Source organism: Camellia sinensis, chromosome 12 (genome assembly GCF_055761805.1).
Source record: "Camellia sinensis isolate YWXY chromosome 12, ASM5576180v1, whole genome shotgun sequence".
NCBI lineage: Eukaryota > Viridiplantae > Streptophyta > Magnoliopsida > Ericales > Theaceae > Camellia > Camellia sinensis.
In genome coordinates, this window is record NC_138972.1 from 115,860,623 (window position 1) to 115,888,471 (window position 27,849).

Consider the following 27,849-nt stretch of genomic DNA (forward strand, 5'->3'; position numbering starts at 1 on the left):
TTGTGAAATAAAATGATTGATTGATACTTAATATAACATTTTATCTTTTTTGGATTGCATTACCTTTCTAATTTTCTGCACATTTTTTTATAAAAAAAATAAAAAATTATACTTATTTAGATCATTCCAAATAACTTATAATCATATCTTTGCAAGTTTTTTACAAAAGGCATGTTGATTTTTATATTTATTTCCCTCACAAAGCATGCGGAACGTATTTTACTAAATGAAAATTATTTGCAAATAAAAAATTCATAAGAATGGTGTGATAGAAATATTTTAAAAATTGTAAGTCTTTTTAATGAATCTTTTGATTTGAAATAATAAACACACTTTTATCACCGTATTTTGTACAATTTTTTTGTATAAATTTTTTTGTTTATATATCACCCTTCTTTACTAAAAGCATATTGATTACTGAATTTTGTTTTGAATAACAATTTTTAAGCTTGTGTTAAAAATACAATTTCATTTTGAGAGAAAATTAAACCACAGTATTAAAAATTCAAAGAAAGGGGGAAAGAAACTCAAAATGTTCAATATGTTGAAGAAGACAAATAGTTTATTTTAAAAAATTAAATTGATCAAACATTAACAATTATATGATCGAAATACATTTATGTGAAGAAAAAAAAAAGAACAATAATTTCTTCTTTCATGTCAAAATATTAGTGCCTTATTCTATTTTTTATTGTCCAAAAATATTAGTCCCTTTTCAAAAATTAAGAACTAAAATAATATGAATTTTCTTATTTACACTTCTTTTAAATTCATTAACAATATAAGAAGTACAATTATAACAATTGATTTTCTCAAAAAAGCACTATCAAAGGATAATTTTAAAAAATTAATGTGTGTGTTTGGTTTTAGTTTTTTGGATTAAATTTTTTGAAAACTGAGTTTTTTATTTTTTGTTTTTCGTATTTTTTTGTTTTTAGTGAATATTTTTAAAATTTTAAACTTTTTTATATTCACCTTACTTAGATGTATCTAAAAAGCATACTGAATTCTCATATTATTTTTTTTGTATTTTTGGTATCTATCTATATATTATAAGGAAAATTAGGCTTCTAACCCATAAGCCTTGTGAGAGATCCAATATCCCAATCTCAATTTTCTATTTTTTTTATTAAAAAAAAAAAAACTCAACATTTATTGACTTCTCCCAACCCACAAGTTTTTTTGACTTCTCCCATGCCTATTGCTACAACGTTTTCAATTTCTTCCATACACCATAGTTAGTGAAGGGATTATTAAATTATTTTTATAAAAAATATAAAAATATATAATTTGTATATTAAAAAAATCTAAAACAAATAAAAATTCTTATTAAATCTATCTATCAATCTATATCTATCTATTATATAAGTAAAATGGGCAAGTCTTATGGGAGCTCCAATATCTCAAACTAAAATTTTTAATTTTTTGATTTTTAATAATTAAAAAAATCGTCTATAGCTCTCATTCAAGCAAAAAATAAAAAAAAAATAATATCTCTTGATTTATGACTTTCAAATAGAAAGTATATCAAATATATGAAATAAAAAATAGAAAATATACTAATCCATTTCAAATTCAAATTTGAGGGGCACTAAAAATGGAAAGCATTTCATTAATTTAAATTCAAAATTATAATGATTTATCCCATAATATATAAGTTTTAAATAATGATCTATTCCATAATTTATTTATATATCCATATATCTATATACTATTATAATTGTAAAATATTGTCATTTCATTAAGGTTGAAAATAGTAATTCTTTTTTCTTATTTTTTTTATTTATTTTTTATTTTTTGTTAATACGTGTTACAATATGATTGGTCTATAAATTAATTTTATATTCTTAAAATAAAATTTCATATTTGAATTCTTACTTAAATTATGTTACTATAATTGGAATGAGATCAATATTCATTCCTTAAATTTTGCATCATTTATTAAATTATAAAATAAAATTTCAAATTTAAATTCTTCTTCAAATTATATTACTACAATTAGAATGTGATCAATATTAACATGTATCATAATGATGTTTCATAATCTATCTATATATCATATAAGGAAAATGGAGTTTCTAACCCACAAGCTTTGTGGGAGCTCCAATATCTCAATCTCAATTTTCTAATTTTTCTATTTAAGAAAAAAAAATCTCAGCATTTATTGGCTTCCTCCAACCCACAAGCCTTTTTGACTTCTCTCATACCTACTGCTATACCTTTTTCAACTTTTTCCATATACTATAGTTAGTGATGGGATTGTTAAATAATTTTTATCAAAAATATAAAAATATATAATTTCTATATTAAAAAAAATCTAAAACAAATATAAATTTTTATTAAATCTATCTATCTATCTATCTATCTATATCTGAAAAATCTAGAAATCCCCTATATATTGATTTGTGATTATGTATCAATTTTAAGCAGTAATTAACAATCCCAATCAAACAATCCAGACAAATCAACACAACGATTTTAACGTGGAAAAACTACAATTGGAGCACCTCCAATTGTGATAAAAAAAAATCACGGGCCAAAGCCACAAAATAATCCACTAAAAAGACATAAAGGAATTACACATGTATACTCTCAATTACCTAGCGAATCCACACCCAAATTGAACTAACCCCTATGTGCCTTTTCTAGCCCCGTCTTCACCTCGGAATTGTCTTGCCCAACATTGAATCCACAACGTCGATGTCGATGAGCCACTCTAGAATCCACCAAACCTTCAGGCTCGAATTCCCCAGAATCCATCGAAGAACAACTCTCTCTTTTTTATAGAATCAACAAATAATCCTTTGATGTACACTTCTTAAACCATGAGTTGAATACTCAATCAAACATCAAAGAAAACTAGCAAACTAGCCCCAAATACAAACCCTAATATCCAAGAAGAAGATCTCAAAAACGTCATCCTAGTTTTGGACTAAAACAAGTACTTATAGAAAACAGGGACTGCGAAGCTCGCTCGAGCGAAGACTCTCTCGCTCGAGCAAGGAAACAAAAATGCATGTTTTCCTCAAGAGGCGTCGCTCGAGCCAAGCTTCGTTCGCTCGAGTGTACAATCTTCTTTCTCAGGTTTTTGGTAGACAGACGCAGCTTCTGGAAGTAGGACTCCTTCGCTCAAGCCAAGACTCCTTCCCTCGAGCGAGCAATGGCGAACAAGCAACTTCGAATGCATTTTTACATTTTGCTTCGGGGGTGCTACCCCTCAACCCCGCCGTGGCGCTGCCCCGGACCTGCCAAGGGGCACTACCCCCTGGACCCCCGCAAGCAATGAATTTTTTTAACATCCAGATCGAGACCCAAAAGCAATGAATTTTGTTCCCAATATTTCTTGGCAAACAAACTAATAGCTAAAGTAAAATCAAGCAACAAATAATGAATATTCATCAAGAAGGAAACCCAATAAAGAGAAAAATTATCAAAACTAAAGAAATTAGAAATTTAGATTACAATTTTCTTTGCCAAGAAATCTGAGAAAGGAACTTAGTCTCAATGTCAATTGCGTGAATGAAGTCTGTTTCTAAACTACCCATTGAAACCCAAAAAGCAATTTATTTTGTTCCCACGATTTCTTGGCAAACAAACTAATAGATAAAATCAAATAAAGTAATAAATATTATATATTCACCAAGAAGAAAACCAAATAATTAGAGAAAAATAAAGAAAATATTATTATAAGACAAGAATAAGAATTATGGTCTCAATGGAGATTGCGAGAAAGATGCCCTTTTTTTTTATCATCTGCCATTGAGACCTAAAAGCAATCCTAAAAACAATGAACTTTATTCCTAGTATTGTTTGGCAAACAAGCTAATGGACAACGTAAAATCAAGCTAGATATAATACATATTCATCAAGAAAAAAAAACCAAATAAGAAGAGAAAAATTATTTTTAACATCAGCCATCTGTGAGAGGAAGGCGCGTTTGGCTCTCTTTTGAAATTGTGATTCCAATAAAAAAATTTCAAAACTCAAAAACATACAAACTCAGTTCAAAAACTATTTTCCAAACTCATAACCAAACACCAACTCACTTTTTTTAAAACTCAAAACCAAACTCCTTTCAAAACTCTATTTAAAAAAAAATTCAAAAAAAACATTTTTAAAAATTATAATTATAATTTTGATTGCAAAGAAATCTGAGAGAGGAAGGCTTTTAGAATTGTGATTCCAATAAAAAAAAAATTAAAACTCAAAACCAAACTCTTTTCAGAACTCTATTTAAAAAAAAAAATCAATTTTTTTTTATTACTTTTTTTAAAATTATTTTTAGAATCATCATTTGAGTGTGGAGTGTTTGAGTTAGAGTTTTGAAAAGAGCGAGTTTATTTGGTTATGAGTTTTGAATTGTATTTTGTAATTTTTTGGATTTATTTTTTAAAAATATTTAAAAATTTTCTTAATTTTATTTTTTTAGGGTAAATATTTTATATTTTAAATATTTATTTATTTTAATGTGTGCTAAAAATATTTTACATATATAATTTTTATTTTAAGTATCTTATTTTTTAGTTATTGTGTTTGGTTACGATTTGAGTGTAGAGTTCTGAAATTAGTGTGGAAGCTTTGAGTTATAATAGTTTTTGAATTGAGTAGTTTTGAGTTATGTGTTTGGTTACAATTTAAGTGTAGAGTAGTGTTTTGAGTTTCAAATATTAAAAAATTAAATTTTTTACAAAATAAAATAAAATATTTAAAATTTAAAATAAAAAATATAAATAAAAATTATATATTAAAAAAATAAAATTTTCTTAAATATTTTTAAAAAATAAATTCAAAAAATTTCAAAATGGAACTCAAAACTCATTTCAAAATTCAAAAACTTTTTTTCAAAACTCCACACTTAAATCAAACACACAAAATTATATATTTAAAAAAATAAAAAATAAAATTTTCTTAAACATTTCAAAACATTCAAAATGCAACTCAAAACTCAAAATCTCTTCAAAACATTTTTCAGAACTCATAAACCAAACAAATTTTCTCCACACTTAAATCACAACTCCACACTGGAATCTGTAACGCCCTCAAAATAATACATAAAGACCCACATTCTAGATATGCATAGACATAAGAGAATAAAGTATTTTTCCATTTATCAGAGTATTCATTACAAAAGTATTACATGTTGACAACAAAAGTAAATGCCCTATGGGCTTACAACTTTCCAAGCCAACACTTGGTTACAAAAATGAGAGTACTAACTCATACACATTAAGCCCTCGACTTGAGTTTACATGTAATACACAAAAAGTAAACAACAAAAGAGTCTTCAACTCCCAGAACCTCCCAAGCTATGTCCTTGGAGGTGACATATCACCTGAACTTGAAAATGATGTCCCATATAGGGTGAGCCACAGCCCAGTAGAGATATACTAAACCAAATATGAACAATGACTAAAACAATAGCATTTGATAGATAGTTAACACTTATAAACCAATTTAAATCACTATACAGTTCCATGACAATCATGTCCATGTTACGTTTCCCTTTTTCCTTTACTTATCAAGTCTTCAATTCATAACATGGCTCAGAACCTGGCCAACAATTTAATGAGACTACGACTCACATTAAAACACTTCCATATTTCACAATAGATACACATATTTGCTGTATCAATGTCATATTAAAACACTTCTGTACTTCACAATAGATACACATATTTGTTGTATCAATGGAGTCTATCCCCTATCTCCTCCCAAATAATATCCGGTTTAGGAGGCCATCTCCTATCTCCTCCCAAACCGTGGAATACATCCCCTATCTCCTCCCACACAATACAAGGTATATAAACATTTATCATATAATAATCAATCAATACACATATTTGATGTATCATTCCAACCGTCATATTCAATGACATAACACGTTCGATTAGTTTCAATTTTCCTTAATCAACATACGGTGTCTACAACAATCAAGACTATCCTCCACCGATAGCCCAAAGCAATTATTTCTAAACAGATAATAAATGCATCAAACAGATATAATCTCAACATTTTCATAGGTGAATGATAAATTAATCGAACTACACCATTTATTCTCTTAACATCTTAATGTCATTATTTCACAATGAATGTCATTAATTACACTAATGACCCAATAAAACCCACATATGGCATTTTCCCCCTTTTTCTCAACATTAGCCCTAAGGTTCATTTTCGTCATTTCAACAACAACAATTCCATTTTTTCATACTCTCACACACACATGGAGTCAACATTTGAAAACCCCAATTTATAATCTCAAATCAAACCCTAATTTCCCAAATATTTCCCAACAACACCAACCTATCAAAATGACCAATATTTATGACAAAACTCATAAGATGGAGTAGGGTATCCCTATCTTAATTCTCGGAGCTCAAAGGAGAAGATGGAGAGAACTCAAGATGCTCCAAACCAAGAGATTTTCGGATCAAAATGTTGCCCAAACCAAGCCCTACACTTTATACAAAGGAACTAGGGTTGGAGACCACTAGAAGTAAATGAAATCTTAGAGAGAGAGAGTATGTAAAGAGAGAAACAGCCGGGGCTAGGGTTTGTATAAAGAAGGAGATAAAAATGTGAAGTGTAATCTCACTGCTGCTAACTGATATATCCTAGGCTCGCTCGAGCGAAGGATTGGTCGCTCGAGCGACCAGACACAGATGAACCTCGCTCGAGCGTAGAAAGCCTCACTCGAGCCAACAATTCGAAGCTTCAGGTCTGCAACCCAAAAGCACATTCGAGCGAAGAAAAGCTCCCTCGAGCGAAGAAATCCAAAACATTGTCCTCGCTCGCTCGAGCCAAGGTTGTGTCTGAACAAAACCTGAAGACACACAAAACTCGCTTGAGCGTACAAACTCTCGCTCGAGCGAAGAAGCAACAACACAAGGCTCGCTCGAGCGACAAAGTCCTGGCTCGAGTAAAGAGACTAAAAACTGGACAGCAACCATTTGCTTCCAATCACACCCAACCTGTAACATACCTTCCCAAAACATCCTAAAACTCGTATACAAGGAATTGAAGGACAGAAACAATATATATACAACAACCAACACCACGGAACCTAAGTCTGGAATACTATACATAAAGGAAAAAACCCGGGATCACTATAGAATCATAATTCTAAAACTAAACCAGACGGAGCTGAACTATAGTCTCAATAAATATTGCAAGAAAGATGTCTGTTTTTTACCATCAGTAATTGACACAGAAGCAATAAAAATTTTGTTCCGAGGATTTCTTGGCAAACAAACTAATAGATAAAGTAAAATCAAACAAGATATAATATATATTCATCAAGAAGAAAACTAAGGCCTCGTTTGGCAAAAACTAAAAAAGTCACTAAAAAAAATCAAAAAGTCAACAACTTATACCAAAAAGTCAAAGATTCTCTTCTCTCTACTTTTTGCACATCTTTTCGTAAAAAATCAAAAAATCATCCCAAAGATACTAGTATTTTTTACATCATATTTTAGTCAAAAAGTCAAAAAATTACTAAAAAAAACTTGTTCCCAAATGAGGTCTAAGGCAGCGTTTGGTTTTGATTTTAGTGTGTAGTTGTGTTTTGAGTATAAAATATTAAAAAAATTAAAATATTTAAATAAAGATTATATATTTAAAATAAAAAATAATTTTTTCTTAAATGTATTTAAAAAATAAATCCAAAAAACTTCAAAATACAACTCAAAACTCTTTTCAGAACTTATAACCAAACAAATTTTTCCTTTTTAAAACTCAACTCACAATTCCACACTTAAATCACAACTCCACACTCAAATCATAATTTTAAAACACCAAACGGGGCCTAAATAATGAGAGAAAATTTATCAAAAATAGAGAAATTAAAAATTAAGATTATAATTTTGATTGCCAAAAAATCTAAGAGAGTTAGTCTCGATGGAGATTGTGAAAAAGATGTCCCTTTTTTTAACATCAAGCATTGAGACCCAAAAGCAATGAATTTTGTTCTCAGGATTTCTTGGCTAGCAGACTAATAGATAATGTACAATAAGGCAATAAATAATATATATTCATCAAGAAAAAAACTAAATAATTAGAGAAAAATAATCAACAATAAAGAAAATATTAAACAAAGAAGTATAAGACAAGAACAAGAACTACGAAAACAAATTATTATAAACATAATTACCAAGTAACCAAATCAAAAAACCTTAACTCATATAATTGTCATATAATTGAGGAAATTGAGAAATTGAGAGAGGCATTTACACAAATTTCAATACTAGTAATTTACATGAAAAAATTAGAGATACAAAGAGGTGTTCACCTTTTATATATTAACTAAAAGGGGCTACATGTGTGTGCAATTTTTTATAGATTTCATTTTGTGTGCTTTTTGTTTAATGTTTGTTTGATAATAAACTACGCCCCTCTTTTAATAAATTTTATTTGGTTACTTCAATAATTCCAAATTCTCAAAAAAGGCATTTTTTTAACACCTCATGGATGAAATTTTTGTCTGATTTTTGTTTAATATTTGACTGATTATAAACTATACCCCTCTTTCAATAGATTTTTTTTATTATAAGATTTTTTTAGTATTGTATTAATATAAATTTTCCTACTAAAATTCCATAAAACAATATCTTAAACTGTATAGAAATGTACTAACAATTGAAACACCAATTGTAAATAATACAATCGAATCTAACAACAACAACAACAATAACAATAACAACACAGAACTAGGGAATAGATTAACAAATTAGGGCTTTCAAAAAACGATGTTCAAATTAGGGTTTTATTTTTCAAATTAGAGCTTCAAATTATATTCAAAGTAGGACTATGAAATTAGGGTTTCAGAAGATTTCAAAATTACCTTAGATGAGATCAATGGTGCGATTGTCGTTATTGGAGACGGAGAAAGGTGAGAACATGGCCCACTGGAAAAGGCGAAATCCAGATTGAGAGTGCGAGAGACATCTGAGAGACAGGGAGAGACAGTGACAAAAACAAATCAATATTAGAGCAAACTAACAACAAACAAAACAATCGAATCTAACAACAACAAATTAGGGTTTTATTTCTCAAATTAGACCTTCGAACTAGGGCTTTGAAATTAGGTTTTCAAACAAAATTCAAACTATACTGTGAGACAGTAACAAAAACAAATCAGTATTAGGGCAAACTAACAACAAACAAAACAATTGAATCTAGCAACAACAAAACAAAATTACAGAATTGAATAACAACAAATTAGGGTTTATTTTTCAAATTAGACCTTCGAATTAGGGCTTTGAAATTAGGTTTTCAAAAAAAAATATTCAAACTAGGACTTTGAAATTAGGATTTCAGATCAGGTTTTTAACAAACATAAATTAATTAATTTCAAAATTACCTTAGATGAGATCAGACTGTGGTCTTCTGAGAGAGACAAAATCGAGATTGAGATATCGAGAGACGTCTGAGAGAGACAATGAGAGACTATAACAAAAACAAATCAATATTAGGGCAAATTAACAACGAACAAAGCAATCAAATCTAACAACAACAAATTAGGGTTTTATTTTTCAAATTAGGGCTTTGAAATTAGAATTTTCAAAAAAATATGAAATTAGAGTTTCATATCAGGGTTTTCAACAAACATAAAAAGAAGCTTTCGAAATTACCTTCCGATCAACGGTGTGATCGTTGTCATCGGAGATCGAGCAAGACGAAGATTGAGAGAGAGGGTGACAGCGATAGAGAGAGTATTCGATAGAGAGTGTGTTTCCATTTTTCTTCTTTCTTACATATAAATATGACAAATATCCTTAACGGTCGAATATTTTCTTTTTCATTTTCTTCTTTTTTTTTTCTTTTTCTTTTTCTTTTTTTACTGCCGATAAAATTCAAAAACCACCAATGAGGTTGTGACTTTCTATATATATATATATATATTTACAAACAAATTTTATTTATTTTTTTAAAAAAGGCAAATTTCTTGTTTGGCATATAAATACTAATATATTTCTTGTGTTATGCACAAACTTAAATAAAAAATAAACTTATTTTTTTAATATAAAAAAAATACTTAAGAATTAAATAAATTATAACAATATTCATCCTCAATTTTGATTGAGGTAGAATTTTATAATGAGAAGAGAAAAGGTAAAAAAAAGGGGGGGGGAAATTATTGGAAAATTTCATTTGGGAGAGTTTTAGTCCATTTAGTCCTCCTTTTAGAATAATACACGTGGGAGTCCCTTTTTTTTTGCGTATTGTGTTCAGCATGATCCATTTCAGTTTTGTGGGGTGGTGTTTCTGACGTTTGTACCCTTTTATATTTGGTATTTGAAAACGCTTTTGGGAGGGTTTGATATGAATCCCTTTGATTACGTGGGTTTGGTGCGCACATTATGGAAGATTATATATTGGCAGATTTATAGGGATTACAAGGTTCATCAGTATTTGAATATTGCGCGGAGGAAGTGTGAGGCAAGGTGTTCGAAGGGTGGTTTTAGTTTTGTGTAGTCGTTTGTTGTGTTGTGTAGTCCATGGTGTAGCATTTTTTGAATTCGTTGACGGTAATGTATTTGTTATTTTTTCCTTTTGTTTTTTATTGTGGGGGGGGGGGGGTAGGATGTGTGATTATCATGTGTATGACATCCACACCATCCTTGTAACGCCCTCAAAATAATACATAAAAACTCACATTCTTGACATGCATAGACATAAGAGAATAAAGCATTTTTCCATTTATCAGAGTATTCATTACAAAAGTATTACATGTTAACAACAAAAGTAAATGCCCTACGGGCTTACAACCTTCCAAGCCAACACATGGTTACAAAAGAGAGTACTAACTCATACACATTAAGCCCTCGGCTTGAATTTACATGTAATATACAAAAAGGTAAACAACAAAAGTGGATCTTCAGCCTCTAGGCCTCCCAAGCTATGTCCTTGGAGGTGGCATATCACCTGAACCTGAAAATGATGTCCCATATAGGGTGAGCCAATGCCCAGTAGAGATATACTAGACCAGATGTGTGCAATAACTAAAATATTAGCAGATGATAAATGGCTAACACTTGTGAACCAACTTACAACCCATTACAATTTCATGACAATTATGTATATGTTTCCGTCCACTATCCTTTACTTAACCAATTCAATTCGTAAACATGGTTCAGAATCTGGCCAAACAATTAAATGAGATAACAACTCATATAACAACACTTCCAATAACCACAATTCAATGAGACTACGACTCATATAAAAACACTTCAATACTTCAATTAATACACATATTCGTTGTATTAATGGAGTCCATCCCTTATCTCTTCCCAAACAAGTTTGAGAGTCCATCTCCTATCTCCCCTCAAATCATGGAGTCCATCCCCTATCTCCTCCCAAACAATATACACATACAATGAATTAAAGCATATAAGCATATATTAAAACAGTTCCATACTTCAACACTTCCATAATTTAAGTGATACACAGATTTGCTGTATCAGTGGAGTTCATCCCCTATCTCCTCCCAAATATCCGGTTTAGGAGTCCATCCCCTATCTCCTCTCAAATCGTGGAGTACATCCCCTATCTCCTCCCACACAATACACATATTCCAAGCATATAAACACTCATCATATACAAGGATTAATCAATACACATATTTGATATATTATTCCAACCATCATATTCAATGTGATTAGTTTCAGTTTTCCCTAATCAACATACAGTGTCTACAACAATCAAGACTATCCTCCACCGATAGCCCAAAGCAGTTATCTCTAAACAGATAATAAATTTATCAACAGATAAAACATCGACATTCTCACAGGTGAGTGATTAAATTATCCAACTACACCATTCAACTGCAATCCCATCCAATTTCGTGATTTTCAATTGAATTTCACATTTCCCCAAATTAATTATTCAAATTAATTATTCAACATAATTAGGGCATTAATTCCTCTATTTTCAAATGTTGTTCCCAAGGCCAAACTTCACTCATAATTCATAAACAACCCCAATTTCAAGTCCCTAATACATATTTGACTCAAAACATTGAAAACCCCTCTTTTATAAATGTAGACACTCCATTTTTGACCGTCCTCAAGACTTGGACGTCACCGTTTGAACACTCGGTGATCATCCATGTTCGTGTTCATTTTGAGTTCTCGGAAGTCTCGGCTACGCGTCTTGCCTTAGGATCTCTCGACTTGCTTGTTTTGTGTTTGGTTTTGCACCAAAAACTTGTTGTTTTGCTTCTGAGGGCAGGGAATGGCTTGTTGGTCATCCCCACACCTCACCAGCCATGACTTCAGGCCACCGGCCCTGTTTTGTTGCTACCGGCCATTGGTGATGGCCGGTTGGCACTCTTTATGGTCGGCCGACCATTGTTTTGGTCAATCTATCATCTTTGGCTGGCCGACCATTGTTCATCTGCTTTTGGCAGATATTTTATGCCAGTTGTGATAGCTGGCATCCACAATGCCCCTCCTCCATACACTCCATACACGTGTATGGAGGGATTTCCCTCTTGCTTAGCTTGTTTTGTAAGCTTTGCAAGATTGGAATTCCTATAAAGGGAGGGCTTCTCCTCCCTCCTCAAGGGTTCCAAAAAAATTCCAGAGGTCTGAAAATTAGGGTTAGGATATTTGTATCTATCTATCTCTATATCTCTCTCTCCTTGCATATTTGTGTGTGTTAAAGGTTGTTTTGTTCTTAGTTTTGCACTAAGACACCTAGTATTACACCATACCTTGGTTGCCAAGGTGCCAAAGGGTTGTTCTTGGAGTTTTTGAGTTGGTTTTGACCTAAGGAGGCTGCTGGAGTGGTCTTCCTGAAGAAGGTCATCAAGGGTAAGAACCTTACCCCTTTATTCCCTATTTTTGCACAAGCTTTTGACCTATCTTGCATCTGTTTTTGAGCTTAGTGTATAACTAATAAAAGTTCTGATTTTGTGTATTTGAGAACTTTGTTTAACGTTTCTTTGAGGTTTGGGGTTGTTTCCCCCCTCTAAGGCCTTGTTAGGCCTTGTTTAAGGCCATTCCTTTTGGCCCTCGCTTTGAACTTTGCATGACCTCTCTACCACTAAAATCCAGAGGATTTTCAGTGGTGGAGAGGTGGTTTTGAGGTCCTAAATGGGAGAAGGTCATCCCCTCTCCATGTTGCCTTTGATGCTTGCACAAATGGCTTGTGTTGTAGCTTGTATGCCTAGCTTGCTTTAGCTTCATTTCAGCTGGTATTTATGCTTATTTTGTCATGATATAGCACTGTTTTAAGTTGGTTTAGACATACCATGCATGCTTTGCATACTTGTCTTGTAATGCCATGAAAATGCCTTAACATGCATCATGATGTACCATGACTTTCTAGCATGATTTTGGCTTAGCTTTATGAAGTTTTTATACATGTTTTGGTATTTTAAGGTCTGATTTTGGTTGTTTGGGTCATCCATGACTTGTTTTGTATAGCTACCATGCAACCTAGCTTCTAGGCTTTTGAGTATTGGATCCTCTAGCATGCTTTACTTGCATTATTTCAGTGACTTGGAGTCACTTACCATGTCATTTCAGTCCATACGGCATGCTTGTCTACTCACAATTGATGCTTCTTTAATGTCTTAAAGAGTTTGTGTTGCATGCTCCATGTTTGTGGCATTGTGTATGCAATCATGTGTAGGCATTTGGGATGCCATCTAAGTGTGTCTTTGGCCTTGTTTTGGTCTGCCTTGGGACTATTTTGAGTCCCTTTGGCCCTTTGAGGCTTGGTTGGCATGGTCATGGCTTGAGCCCCTTGGCTAGCCTTGAGCCTTGGACCTTGTTGCATGCTTTGCTTGATTTGTTTAGTTGGTTTGGCACCTTTTTCTAACATGATTTCAGAGCTCACAATTGGCCTGTTTGGTAGAGCTGTGGGAAAGTGCTTATAGCTTATGCCTAAACAGCTTATACCTTATAACTTTCAGCTTAAGCTGATTTCCAGCTTATTCTTAAAGCATCTCCTGCCCCACTCAAAGAATAAGCTGTTTTCTGACTTCCACAAAGCTATAAGCTATAAGCTATAAGCTAAACCAAACACATCAAAATAGCTTAAATTAAGCTGAAAGCTGAAATAAGCTGAAATTAAGCTGTACCAAACAGGGCCAATGTATGCCATTTGTCCATGTTTGTTCCTTTTAAGTGTGCTTAAAAGTTGCCTCTTTATGCTTAAGTATTGGACCATGTATGCATGCATGTTTGTATGTACATTTGCCTCCATTTCCTTGGCATATTGGCCACTGTTTTGGACCTAGTAGAGAGCTATCCATCTTGGTGTAAGTCCATCTTTTGCATGTTGTTGCATGCTCGCCTTGCGTGTTGTTGCATGCTCGGCCTATCACATGTTGTTGCATGCTTGAATCACTTTGCATTTGGCATGCATTTTCTTTGTTAAGTCGCTTTACATGTTTCCATGCTAAGTCCCCTTCACATGTTGTTGCATGTTTGTCATTAGCATTGTTGTTACATGCCTCGCATGCTTGTTTGCTTAGGTTGTGTACCTAGTACACATTGCTTGTTTGCATGTTCATGTTGCATACTTAGCTTGCATGCTTAGGATGCATAACATTGTACATATCATACATGCCTTGCCTCTTGATCAAGCATGATAGAGGTTGAGTCCTTTATGTGTTTTGTGTGCATTCCATTTGACACTGAAATTGCACACATTGGCCTCTTGGACCATCATGCATTGAAATACGTGATTGGTGGCCCGAGGGTCGAGGACCAAACTCCCTTGAGTCCATGACATGATAGGGAGGTTGGTTGTGCAAACATTTGATGTGAAACGCATTGCATGTCTTGTCTGTCCTCTGCTGCTGTGAAAATAGGGTTCTGCAGGAAGATATGGTCGACCGACCATTTTCAGTGCCGATCGACCAATAATGGATGGCCGAGAGCATCATATATGGTCGATGACCACTTTACCATGGCCGGTGACCATTCCTCTTGGTCGGTGACCTTCCACAGTGATCAAGGAGTGATGCTAAAGCATCCTTGGAACTTGTGCAGTCTTCAGAGATGTAGAGCAGTGTAAATAGAGGCAGCTTGTGCAAGGTGGTGGATTTCCGAGCGGAGCCGAGCACGCATGCATTGGACCCTCTTCCCGAGGCTATTTTACCGCTTTATTAGCTTAGTTAATTTGCTTAGGTAGTTAAGTGGTCTGTAACTATTTAATTAGCTTGTTAGTTAGTTAAATTTGTATTATTCTTTTGGTCCCTCCGAGAGAGGGCGAATTGTGTAATAAGCGTGCGTGTGTGTGATGCATGTCTTCCAACCCCCACTTCTTTTTCCCCTTTACTTGCCTACTTTTGATGGTTAGTATTAGGACATGTTTTGATTAGCATACTTATGATAGCATGTTTGCATCCATTCATTTGTATTGCATGCACCGGGCTCGGCGCATCATACTAATTGCATAGTATTTCAAATCTAACTTGAATACATGTTATCTGTTGCATTTCACATGCCATCCATAGATTAGCCGAGCCTATTCTAGCTGCATTTTGCATACATTGCATTAGCCATCTTAACATAAACCAGGATCATGCATGATTACTAACTAGTTTCTTGTTTTGGCTTGGAGTACACTGTAAGTGTTTATGCTTTAGCATCTTGCATGAGTGTGAATGTTAACATGACAACATGCTTTCCATGAGGCTAATTGCTTAGGTGATATAACTGCCTGAATACCTGTGGGTGAAGGTTGGATTGCTTGAATTGGGATAATTCATTGAAATCCGTGTTTTAGCCTACCTACGAGTAGCAAACTTCAAAGCATTTTTCCAAACAAACGGATATGCGATGCTTTGTTCCAAATTGGGCGATCTAGTCTGTACTTGTTTTGCCGCGCGCATCACATAGTAATTCTAGCTAATTAATCGGAATAAGAACGCATGTGTTTTCAAAAATGAGATATCATGTTTAGTAGTGGCCGATCTTTGATCGGGCGAGCGGGGGTGCTCATAGCTGACCTTCCCCAATCGTACCCAAGTTCTCGAGCCGAGGCAACTTTGGTGATGATGGACATGTGGCATTAGGCAACGAGTCAGGGTTTCCTAAATTTCCCAAAAATAAAACATTTATGTGGCGACTCTGTATCTGGCAAAGCAGCCCATGTTTGGCACTTCTTTCTAAAAATCTGTTTTGTTTAAAAAAACGATTTGCCGGATTTGGACTCTTTGGTGATTTATCAATCTCACATTGCACATTGTGAGATCAGATTAAGAACCATGACGATTTGAGTCCTGAACTGTAGTGAGCCCATATGAACAGAACAGGACATCCTCCCGGGGCGTTCGGGGACGTCTACAGTTTCTGGCGATTCTACTCGAACTCATGATATCTTGTTTTGACTACACTTATGTGTTTCTTTGCATTGCATTTGCATCGGTGTGCCTAGGGCACCGTGTTTGCCGTCTGCTATTCCTGAACGGTTTGTCAGAGGCTCGTTTTGAGAAGCGTGCCATAAGGGTAACTGGTTACGGGCTCTGCCACGATGGGAACATAAATCCCAGTTTTTACCGGGGCACCCCTTTTAACCATTCGACCTAGTGCATATCGGAATCCATAGTGACCATCCCAAACTAGGACATGTTGCTTACCCGATTGTAAGTTGTTTGAAACCGCTGTATGCGTAGTGAAACCCTAGTTCTTGACGAAACTAGGACAGGGAAACCCTACCCCAATATAGGGGGGTATTGGCTTTCATTTGCTTGTTATATGTGCTTTTAGAGTTGACCTCTACAGGGAACGCACATATCCGTTTGCAAGTCTGGGCATCAGGCCTGCAGGCATCAGTGTCAGTGTTTTGAGAATCAGTAGTATCTGCGGGTATCAGATTTAGTTTTGGGGTAGTAGTTTTGGGGAACAGTGATCAGTGATCAAATACAGTTGTTCAGTTGTGCTTACGATTGTTTGGGTAAAATTGGGCTGAGACACCGCCTGTTTTCTCTTTCAGGGAGGAGGGGGGAGTTTCAGAGATTTGAGTTCAGAATAGCCAGTGTTCTCCTTCGCCGAAGCAAGGCAGATATTTGATCAATCAAGTCACCAGTCACATCACCTCTGTTCAGTTCAGCAGATTTATGATGTCACAGAATTCAGAAGAAGTTGTGGTTATGGCAGCCGCACTAAACCAAAAGGTCATCTTACAGGGTGAGACCGATGTTGAGATATCACACCCGCCCAGGTCGCCTGCTGCGTGCCCGATCTGGGAACCCCAGTTGTTTCAAGCTCGTGAACCCACCACGTTTGAGTTAATGGGAATGATTGGCGACCTCCAGAGATCTGTGGCTGATCTAGCCTATGGAATGTCAGCCCCGTCACCAACTACATCGTATGTTGGGAATTTCATACTGCAGGAGCCCGTGCTACTGGGCGAATTGTAATTAAGCTCAGCCAGCCTGAAGCTGTCTCGAACTCCGGCAATGACGTATCAACGACAACGAGGCTTCGCACTGAAGCAACAACCCAAACCTCCCACCAAGCTGAGGCTAGTGGAAAGAACAAAATGAAGGCAGATGCAGATCCCTATACGCAACTCCAGCAAGCTGTTGAGGCTCTGAAAGCCAGGGGGTTGAATAAGCAACAAGTACTCACGGTTTTGGCTAAAACTATGGATGACAGCTTCCCCACTTAGACCGAGACTAGTTCAAGCCAAAGGGAAAATTGGGATAAGGACCGTCGCACTGGAACTGTTCCTGCCAATCCTAACCCTACACCTGGGAAAGGTCAGAGAGCCAAGGCAGCACCCCCTGATCCTTTTGCTAATGCGCCCAGCAAAAATCTACAGACTTCGAAGAACCTGCCCCGAGGGCGCAGGGTCTTTCATGCCCTTTACATGCCTTTGTCCAAGGCTCTTCGAATCCTCATGGAAAAAGGTCATCTCAAACCTCTTGAGCCTCGGCCTCTCCCTGCTTATCTTCCACCGGGTCATGATGCTACCCAGTACTGTGCATACCATCAACAGGCTGGTCACACTACCGACAATTGCTTTCATCTTCGCCACGAAGTGCAAGACTTGATCGATAATGAGGTCATCCTCCCGCTAAGCTCAGCCGAGTCTGTCACCACTGAGTTTGCAGACTTCGAAGATAGTACAAGTATGTGATCAGGGGTTGGACCACCTGCGGGCGGCGTTCGGCTTATTTCAGATATGGCGTTTGGCATGCACTGTTTTGAGCGTTTTGCAAATGATGGCTGTTGTACACTCTAATTTGGGTATTGAGTCAGTTCTGTGATTTTGTTTTGAGTCTGTCTCTTTGTTTTGAGTCAGTCTTTTTGCTTAAAGGTCTGTCTTGTTGTATCAAGTCAGTCCTATTGTATAGAAGTCGGGTGATCCCGGAGTTGTTACCTCGGACACCATTGTCGTTTTTGTGCTTGTCTTTTCCTTTCTTTTGAGTCTGTCTCTGCTGTGGAGCCAGTTGCAACCAAGAAATCTGATTGAAATAGTTGTGGCTGTCATGCTTTTGTGCTTGTTGCTACTTTGAGCCTGTTGTGCCAACAATGTTCAAAATGAAGTGGTAGTGCTTTTCACTTACTTTTTTGTGCTTTGAACTCATTGTATTGACCGAAGTTTTTCAAAACCTTTGCAAACATTATGATGAAAACGAAGAGGAAGGAATTCCTCGGGATTTGCAAAAATTTGATTAATTGAGAGAAAGAGAGGCGTGCTAAGCCCTTAATGAATGAGATCATGCTTGTTAATGTGAGTACTGAGAAGGATCCTAGCCTAATCTAGATTGGTTCTACATTGTCTTCAACGCGAGCGATTCGTCGCTTTCTTAAAAGTTTTCAAAAAAAAAAATTAATCTAGATTGGTTCTACATTGTCTTCAACGCGAGCGATTCGTCGCTTTCTTAAAAGTTTTCAAAAAAAAAAATGTTTTGGTCCTGCGAAGACCTGTGTGGAATCACTCTTGAGATTGTGCAGCCTAGGACCGCTCTTAGCCTCGAGACTCGACCCCTCATTTTCAAACCTTGGACTTAAATTCAGAATGTTCGATGGTCGACCATCAAAGGAGGCTTGTATGGCCAGATTCGAAGCAGCCCTCAAACAAGAGGCACCAAAGTCAGATCAAGAATATCAGATGTGATCAAAGGAAGCTTGCAAAGCTAGATCAGAGGCACCCCTGGAACTAAGGGCAGAAAAATGTCAGATGTGCTCGAAGAGCAAAAGATGAGTCATTCCTGCAAACTAATGAAGACTGGCGAGAGTGCCAAATCCCAGAAGGGAGGAAAGAAGAAGGTATTGCTGAAGAACAACTGAGTTCCTATCCGCAACACTAAGGGGCAAATTCAGCCTCCCATTGGATGGACTCCTGCATCGCCAGCGAACAACAGCCATTCTCCTGGATTCAGATGACTTCGGGATCTCAAAACCATTGACATAGACAAAGCTACACTTTTACCCTTGAGAGGCTCGCTGGACCGAAAACCTAGAAGGGTGACCCAGCAAAAGTTAGAGCAAGAAAAAGAACAAAAAAAAAGAAAAATGCAAAGAATGAAATAAAGAAAAGAAGAAAAATGAATAAAATGAAAAGAAAAGATGAAAAAGAAAAAAGAAGAAAAGAATTGAAAAGAAAAGAAGAACAAAGCTCGCAAGGTTGAAAACCCGGAAGGGCGGCCTTGGCAAAAGTTAGAGCGCAAAATGAGAGGTTAAATACCCGAGTGTCCCTTTACCGAAACTACGTAAGGCTTGATTCCCATGTTTGGGATATGTAAGCAACTTCGTCCTGAAGTCCAGCCACAAACACTTCCAAATTGATTATATCCATGTAATGGTTTTGATCATCTTTGCCTTATTTGTATCCAAGAGTTTGGTTGTGTTCGTCACTCTAAGGACTGACTACAATGCACTGTGGTGCCATTCAAACAAGGGGCAACTTTCTGTTGCCATTCAATGCGCTGCGGTGCCATTCAAACAAGGGGCAATTTTCTGTTGCCATGCAGTGTCCTTCAGACAAGGGGCAGTTTTCCTTCCGATCTGAGGTTGTGCATCTCAAGAGTAAGTTCTGTGCTCGTTGAGCAGTGGCTATTTGCCAAAATGGTTTTTGAGAATTTTTACTGAGGTTGACTGATTCTCTTGAAAATTATCCCATTTTTTCAAAACTGGACCATTTCTTGGACCCAAAAAAGGAAAATTTTCAGTGCTCATAGCCTAACTTGCATGATTTCAAATCAGAAAGTTGAACAAGCATGCTAATCTAACTCTCATTTTGGTCAAAATTGTTTTAGTAGAAAGCAAAAACAAAAAAGGGTCAAAATGGTGAACAAGGGGCACAGTTCAGTCAAGCTTCCTGTCTTTTCCCCGTTATCCATGCGTTTGCCAGAAAGGGCACTCTACCTGCCAGAAAAGCACACAGTTGAAGATAACAACAAAGGGCCGAAAGCTCTCAGTATCCTCCGAGCAACGAGGTATCAAGCCAACTGCGAAGCACGAACTCGAGTGGATCAAGTTACTCCATTCCCTCTTCCGGGGCCTTGACTAAATGACACCAGAGGAGATAGCCACGCGCTAATAAAGTTAGGCATGAACCCACAACCTTTTGTTTATCCATCAAACCACCCAGGGGAGGGATAAAAAATGAGGGATTGAAGAATAGAGAGATGTGCGCTGAGAGAAAAAACGAGGAAAAGGGCTTTTTAGAGAAAAACAGAGATTGGGTGCCAGAATGACGTGAGAATCACAAATGAGAAAGGGTGGGAAATAATACCCGGAGAAACTGGCCTCTCGCTTTTGTAACACATCCGAGTGTCGTGTCTTTTTGTTTGTCTCGATTCTTGTCTTGAGTCGTTTCAGGTGTCTATGTTTGTCTTTAGGTTGTATACCTTTTGTTTTCTATTGTTGAGTCTTTTTTCGCTGTGTTCAGTTGTAGGCTCAATACCTGATTAAAGACTCATTTCTCAATTTTCGAAGTGAATCGTTTTATGCTCAGAGTGCTATGTCATTCTCCACATTTGTTCTTCCACATATGGAGCATCTGAGTATGTTTCAACTTCTGCCAATCCCATCTTTACATCCCTTCTGTTCGGATCGAACTGTTTGCTTAGAATTAGCTGTATGCCGAATAAACCGAATGCTGTGTTATGGGCTATGAGTTCAGAATGAGCAATATTCAAAATGGGCCGTGTATTCAGAATCAGCAGTGTCCTGCATAGGCCGTATGACCAAAACGAACAGAGTACTGTGTTGCGAACGGTGTGTTCGAAACAAACACTCTATATGTTGAACATATTGAGAACTTGTGATCAGTTCCATTTCTAGTGCCTTCCGGTGTTGATTTTGCAAAGTCACACCTGAATTACTTAAATTTGCTTATCGAGTTGTTACTCATTTTGCTTATCGAGTTGTCGCTCATTTGCTTATCAAGTTTTTACTCATTTGCTTATTGGGTTGTCACTCATTTGATTACCAAGTTGTTGCAATTTTGCTTATCGAGTTGTTACTCTCTACTTATCGAGTTCTAAACTTGTTAAGGTCTCATTTTTGCTTATTGAGTTAATTTTGTTACGTCGGTTTACCTGACTTGGTAGTACATGCATGTTCAATTTCGATCCGATTACATTGTCATGTGATATGGTATGATACGATGCGATGTGATGTGATGTATAAATGCAACACTTTTTGAGCAAAAAGCTTGTTTCATTCCATCATCTTTTCAAATACATAGTTTTGAAGAAAACAAAACCTGTATGCGGCAGTACAATGTGCTCAATCTACCAGCAAAAAGAAAAACAAAAGAAAGAAAAGCAGCAAAAGTCTGGATCAATGTCAACTGGTCTTAGGCATGAGAGTCTGTCCTCGTCCTCTTCCTGGACGAAGGTCCAAGGGCATCGTCGCCGACTCCACCATCTGAGCTCGAGCCCGAATCATCTCCAATCTCATCCTCCGATGACTCTGCCTCTGCCTCCGTCTCGGACTCATCATCATCCGGAATCGGTGCCCGTGAGCTGCTCCCAACATGAGTGCGCCCTACCTTGGTGCGGGGGTGTACTACAGTCCCTCGCCCTGCTCTCCCTCCTCCTTGGGTAGATGTAGATGGTCCTGTTGGAGCACCCCCTGCAGCCGAAATCTGGAATGGAGGCTGAAAAGCACAAATGACAAACGCATCAATATGCTACGCAAAAGGAGGGTATGAATATCAAGTACAGTGACTGAGTACAGTGTATGAATACTGTGAACAGGGTATTAGTGCAGAATGCAGTGACTGGGTACAGTGTATGAATGCTGTGAACAGGGTATCAGTACAGAATGCAGTGACTGAGTGCAGTGTATGAATAGCGTGAGCAATGCTTTGAGCAGTGTATGATTACAGCATACCAATGCCATGAGTGCCGCGTATCAAGTGCTGTGTTGGCGGTGCGATGCATCAAATTATGTGAAACAGTTTATGCAGAGTTTGAGACTGTGTTTGAAAGACTGTGGTTGACAGAACTTACCGGGATACTGTAAATGGCCAGCAGGTCGAAGCTCCGCTGTAGCATCCCCATCACGAAGGCGATCAACTCCAGGGATTGGCGAGTATACTTGGACGAAGCCTGCAAAAGTGTGCATCAGTATTCTGCGGAATATCAAACGGAATGAAATGAAATGACGGTACAGAATACAAAATGCAGTAGTACATACCGAGGGTAAGTCGTAGAACCCGACTAACCCATGATCAGCCGAAGGGGGAGCGATAGGGATCTGATAAGTCTCCCCACCCTGCCCTCTGCATGTCATCATCTTAGGTAGCGCTGGCCATCCAGCTCTCTGCCCTCTCCGGGGCCCACTCCTATCACGGGCCCGAGCTATCCTCGATGCTCCTGCTCCTGCTCCTGCTCTTACTTCTGCTCCAGCCGCTGGCGCCGCAGGCCTCTCCCTCTCAGCTCGGTGAGCACTACCCAGAGGCTGCATGATATAGGTCTGGACGTACTCTGCATAGTCGCCCTCGCCTCTAAAGCCCTCCAAGTCCCAACCGATCGTATAAACGGGCATCTCCTATGGGGTGTATATCTCTGTCTGCCTCATGGTCGTAGGAGGTAGCTCCGGAACTGTCTGCTCTGGCACGCCTAAGGTCTGCCGCAAGAAGTGCTCGTCCAGGTACCAGGCCCGACAGACCGGGCCCTCTAGCAAAATCCTAAACCGGGAGGTCTCCTAAGCGCCCTCATACCGCTCCCGTACTGCGATGGGTAATGAGACCCATGGCTGCCAGGTGATCTGCAAACAAAATACAGTTTGTTATCTATTGCTATTGAAAATGCAATGCAAAGCGAAGCTTAAATGAATTGTAATGTTTGACATACCTCTGCCGTGGTGATGGTATCGAAATAGCGACAGAAGAATATGAAAGACTCCCGAGGCCTCCGCTCGCACCTCACGTCGAAGCGGTGGGAGAATGGGATTATGGGAGGCATCTCCTCCTCTGGTACTAGGGCAAGCCTCGGGAAGTAAGCGTATACCCACAACTACAGTGTGACAAAACAGATATCAATATGCTTATCAGATAAAGTAGAATGCAGAATAAAGCAGAAGGTGCAGAACCATGCATCGAGCAGTGCATTGTACAGAGTGTATAGTCCATGCAGTATACAGTCAGTGTAAAGCAGATTGCGTGTTCGCAGTATGTGCAGTGTACAATCAGTTGGCAGCAGATTGTGCAGTATATGAAGTGTGTTGTGCAGTGTGTAAAGTAGATTATATGTGTGTCGTGGGTGCAGTATATGACCAGTGTGAAGAAGACCGCAGTGTGTACAGTATACAGAGTACAGAGAATGTAAAGCAGAAATGTAAAACAGAAGAAGAAGACGTACCTCCCAAGCCCGCCAGTAGCCTCCGAGCAGCTGTCCGCTGAGGCGAGAGGATGAACTCATATAGCCGTAGAGTGTGGCCAAGCCTGTGCCACCCCAGTCGTAGCCGCGAATCCTGGTCACGTCATCCAGTGCACTCAGCAGGCAAAGGGGCACGGTGTTCGCCCGGTCGGCGAAAAGTGTCGTCCCTAGCAGAAACATGATAAAGCCACGAGCGTACTGCTTCTCCTCCTCCTGGGTAGTGGGCGCCTGGATCCGAAAATGGTCCTCGAACCATGAGTATCACACGAACCCTGCCCGAGCGAGAGGTGGCTGAGCGCCGAGCAAGTACATCTGAGCGGCGTCCCACTCGTCCATGTCAGTATCGAAGGGGATCGGATCACCTCCCACTCCGATGCCTGTGAGCATGGAGAAGTCGAAGGGAGTCATCGTCATCTCCCCGGTGGCGGAAAGGTGGAAAGAGTCGGTGGTGTCCCACCACCTCTCCACCAGAGCAGCAAGGAGAGGCCTACTCGCAGTAAGGCGTGAAAGCCCCATGCAGAAAGTACCAAAGCTGGCCTAGTCAACGATACGGCGAACCGCCTCAGGAAGCTCCATGTACCACCCCCGGGCCATGACGTTTCCATACCCCCGGAAGGCATGGGAATCCCCCTATGGTCAAAATAGGCAGTTGCGAAGCAGTGTTATAAATACAATGTTGAATGCACTCAGGACTAGCGAAAATGCAGTGCGTGTGTGCACGTTTCCAGTTAAACAGATGTCGGGTGACGTTTCCCGTTAAACAGATGTCGGGTGCCGGTGTGCTCACAGTAAACTACAACATATGATGTATCAGTGCAGTGTGCGTGCACGTATTCAGATTCAAACAAATACCAAGTATAGGTGTGCTCGCAATAAACTACAACATGTGGTGTATCGGTGTATTCGGGCTAAGCAATTAAAAAACAAGATCGACTATTGCAGCTGTGTTCTATATTGCAGAAAATGAAACGGGGAAGAGTATACCTCAGAAGCGCCGTAAGACATATGTGACTCTGGCTCACGTAGTAGAAGCTCTGGTGGCACGCACCTGGCAAAACTCCTGAACTGGCGAAGTCCGTCGGGAGGCAACACGTGTATAGCCGGCCTGTAAGCCGCTGGGTCAAACGGCTGGATGTGGAGAGGTAAGAGCTCGATCTCGGGGTCAACATCCATCTCCGGGGGAGCCCCACCCTGTGGTATGTCGTCTGTCATCTCGAAGAGAGTGCAAAAACGGCCGGAAGTACGAAAACCGGGCAAGAATGTGAAAAAATCAACTGAAAAGTCAACCCCAAGAGGGTAAAAAATGGGCAAAAAGCTCGGAGTGCGGAAAAAGCACGAGAATCAAGGTAAACTCAAGGGAAACAAACCCCGAGTGGTGGAAATCGAGAAAGAGACACCGAAAACAAGTTTTTTTCAGTTCAAAATGTGTGAAACGAGATGGTGTTCGCGAATCGAACGACGAAACGGACTCAAAAATCGAGGAAAATGGTGGATCGAAGCTTGGAAAATAACCTAGAGAGGGAGGGGAGGGATTTTTGACCAAGAGGCAAGTGAGAAATAAGGGCTTGAAGCCCTATATTTAAAGACCCGTAGCAAATTGACAAAACTGCCCCGACACAAGCATTTTTGGCCGGTCGGCCACATTGTTGGCCGGTCGGCCAAATATTTGGCCGATGGCCTTGTTTTGCAGCCGGTGAATGGCCGGTCACCTCCCCCGGTGGCCGGTGAATCTCCTACACCCTTGTTTGGGTCATTGATGTGGTTTGGGACCTTCTTTGCTCAAGACAGTGCAAGGAACTGCATTTTGAAGCTTAACCGGTCTCTATGTCGTGTCTTCTGTGCGTAGCACTCGAATACGTGCAAGGTGTATCCTTTTCGTATCCTTTTTGTATCTTGCAAAAGTTCGGAAACTACTTCAAATACGTTGCATTGTTATGCATGTCTGCATGCGTTGTAGCGCACACCATCTCTTGCATTGTTATGCATGTTTGCATACGTTGTAGCACCCATCATTCCTTGCATTGTTATGCATGTCTACACACGTTATAACGCGCATAACTTGCATTGATATGCACTGCTCATTTGCATTGTCATACATTTCAAAAGACGCGCGTTGTCGTACATTCAAGTTCAGTTGCATTGTCATGCATTTCAAAAGACGTGCGTTGTCACGCATTCAAGTTCATTTGCATTGTCATGCATCTCAAAAGACGTGCATTGTCACGCATTTTGAATTCATTTGCATTGTCATTTCAAAAGACGTGCGTTGTCACGCATTCAAGTTCATTTGCATTGTCATGCATCTCATATGTTATGCGTTGTCACGCATTTTGAATTCATTTGCATTGTCATGCATCCCAATAGTATGCATTGTCATGCATTTCAATAAGTCATGCATTGACATACACTTCAATTACACACATTGTCATGCATCTTTGTCGTACATTTCAATTACATGCATTGTCATGCATTCTCGTTCATGCATTGTCATGCGTGTCTCATTTCGCATTGTCATGTATCTCCATATCGTGCATTGTCATGCGTTTCAGCACATGCATTGTCATGCATTTCCTCTCATGCATTGTCATGCATTTCAATTACATGCATTGTCATGCATTTCAATTCATGCATTGTCATGCGTGTCTCATTTTGCATTGTCATGCATCTCAAATTACACGCATTGTCATACATGTTTCCTACCACACATTGTTATGCATTTAAATTACATGCATTGTCATGCAATTCATGCATTGTCATGCATGTCTCATTTTGCATTGTCATGCATTTCAATTCCATGCATTGCCATGCATTCTCATTCATGCATTGTCATGCGTGTCTCATTTCGCATTGTCATGCATCTCAAATTACACGCATTGTCATGCATGTTTCCTACCACGCATTGTCATGCATTTCAATTACATGCATTGTCATGCAATTCATGCATTGTCATGCGTGTCTCATTTTGCATTGTCATGCATTTCAATTCCATGCATTGTCATGCATTCTCGTTCATGCATTGTCATGCGTGTCTCACTTTGCATTGTCATGCATTTCTCTAACTTGCATTATCATGCATGTCTCATTTGCATTGTCATGCATTTCTCTTATCTTGCATTGTTATGCGCATTCCACCCGCGTTGTTTCGCACTCTTAGGTTGCATTGTCTTGCATCCTCTCGTCCACCCGCATTGTTTTGCATTCTTAGGTTGCATTGTCTTGCATCCTCCCGTCCACCCGCGTTGTTTCGCATTCTTAGGTTGCATTGTCTTGCATCCTCTCATCTACCCACGTTGTTTTGCATTCTTAGGTTGCATTGTCTTGCATCCTCCTGTCCACCCGCGTTGTTTCGCATTCTTAGGTTGCATTGTCTTGCATCCTTCCGCACACACATTGCATGCGTTGTTGCGTCGTGCTTTACTTATATGTGTTCAAGTTCCTATACACATTGCATGCGTTGTCGCGTTATGCTTTACTTATATGTGTTCAAGTTCCTATACACATTGCATGCGTTTTCGCGTCGTGCTTTACTTATATGTGTTCAAGTTCCTTTATTTTCACACATTGTACATATTGTCGCATGTGCTTTACTTACATGTGTACATTTTGTTCTTCGCTTTACACATTGTACATGTTGTCGCATGTGCCTTACTTACATGTGTATACTCTTTCTCACCTCCACACATTGTACACGTTGTCACGTGTACTTTACTTATATGTGTTTATGCCTTCGTAGCATTGTTATGCTTGTTTCAAATCGCATTGTTATGCACACAACCGGGTCGCGTTGTTATACACCCCTTTCACCTGCATTGTCATGCACCCTCTCACTTGTGTTATCACACACTTTTCACTTGCATTGCTATGCATGTTTCTAACGATATTGTACATGTTAAGTTCTCTTTCTTTTTCAGGCACGATATTGTATGCACAGTTCATTTGAGGCTGGCACAACCAGACAAACCGGACAGGAACGATATTGTATGTATGGTTCATTTGAAGCTGGCACGACCAGACGAACCGCACAGGTATTATATTCTCCGCGTGAAACG

At 38.3% G+C, this 27,849-nt stretch overlaps 1 long non-coding RNA gene across 1 annotated transcript in view; it reads right to left on the minus strand.

Moving 5' to 3' along the window:
• The window catches only part of LOC145804069 (uncharacterized), a 42,733-nt gene extending 32,962 nt beyond the window's left edge, over nucleotides 1-9,771 (minus strand). The window contains exons 1-3 of the long non-coding RNA XR_014345653.1: nucleotides 9,630-9,771; nucleotides 9,359-9,424; nucleotides 8,840-8,943 (exon numbers count right to left, since the gene is read on the minus strand). This is a non-coding gene — a long non-coding RNA (uncharacterized LOC145804069). The remainder of the gene's footprint in view (nucleotides 1-8,839; nucleotides 8,944-9,358; nucleotides 9,425-9,629) is intronic.
• Nucleotides 9,772-27,849: the final 18,078 nt, after the last annotated feature.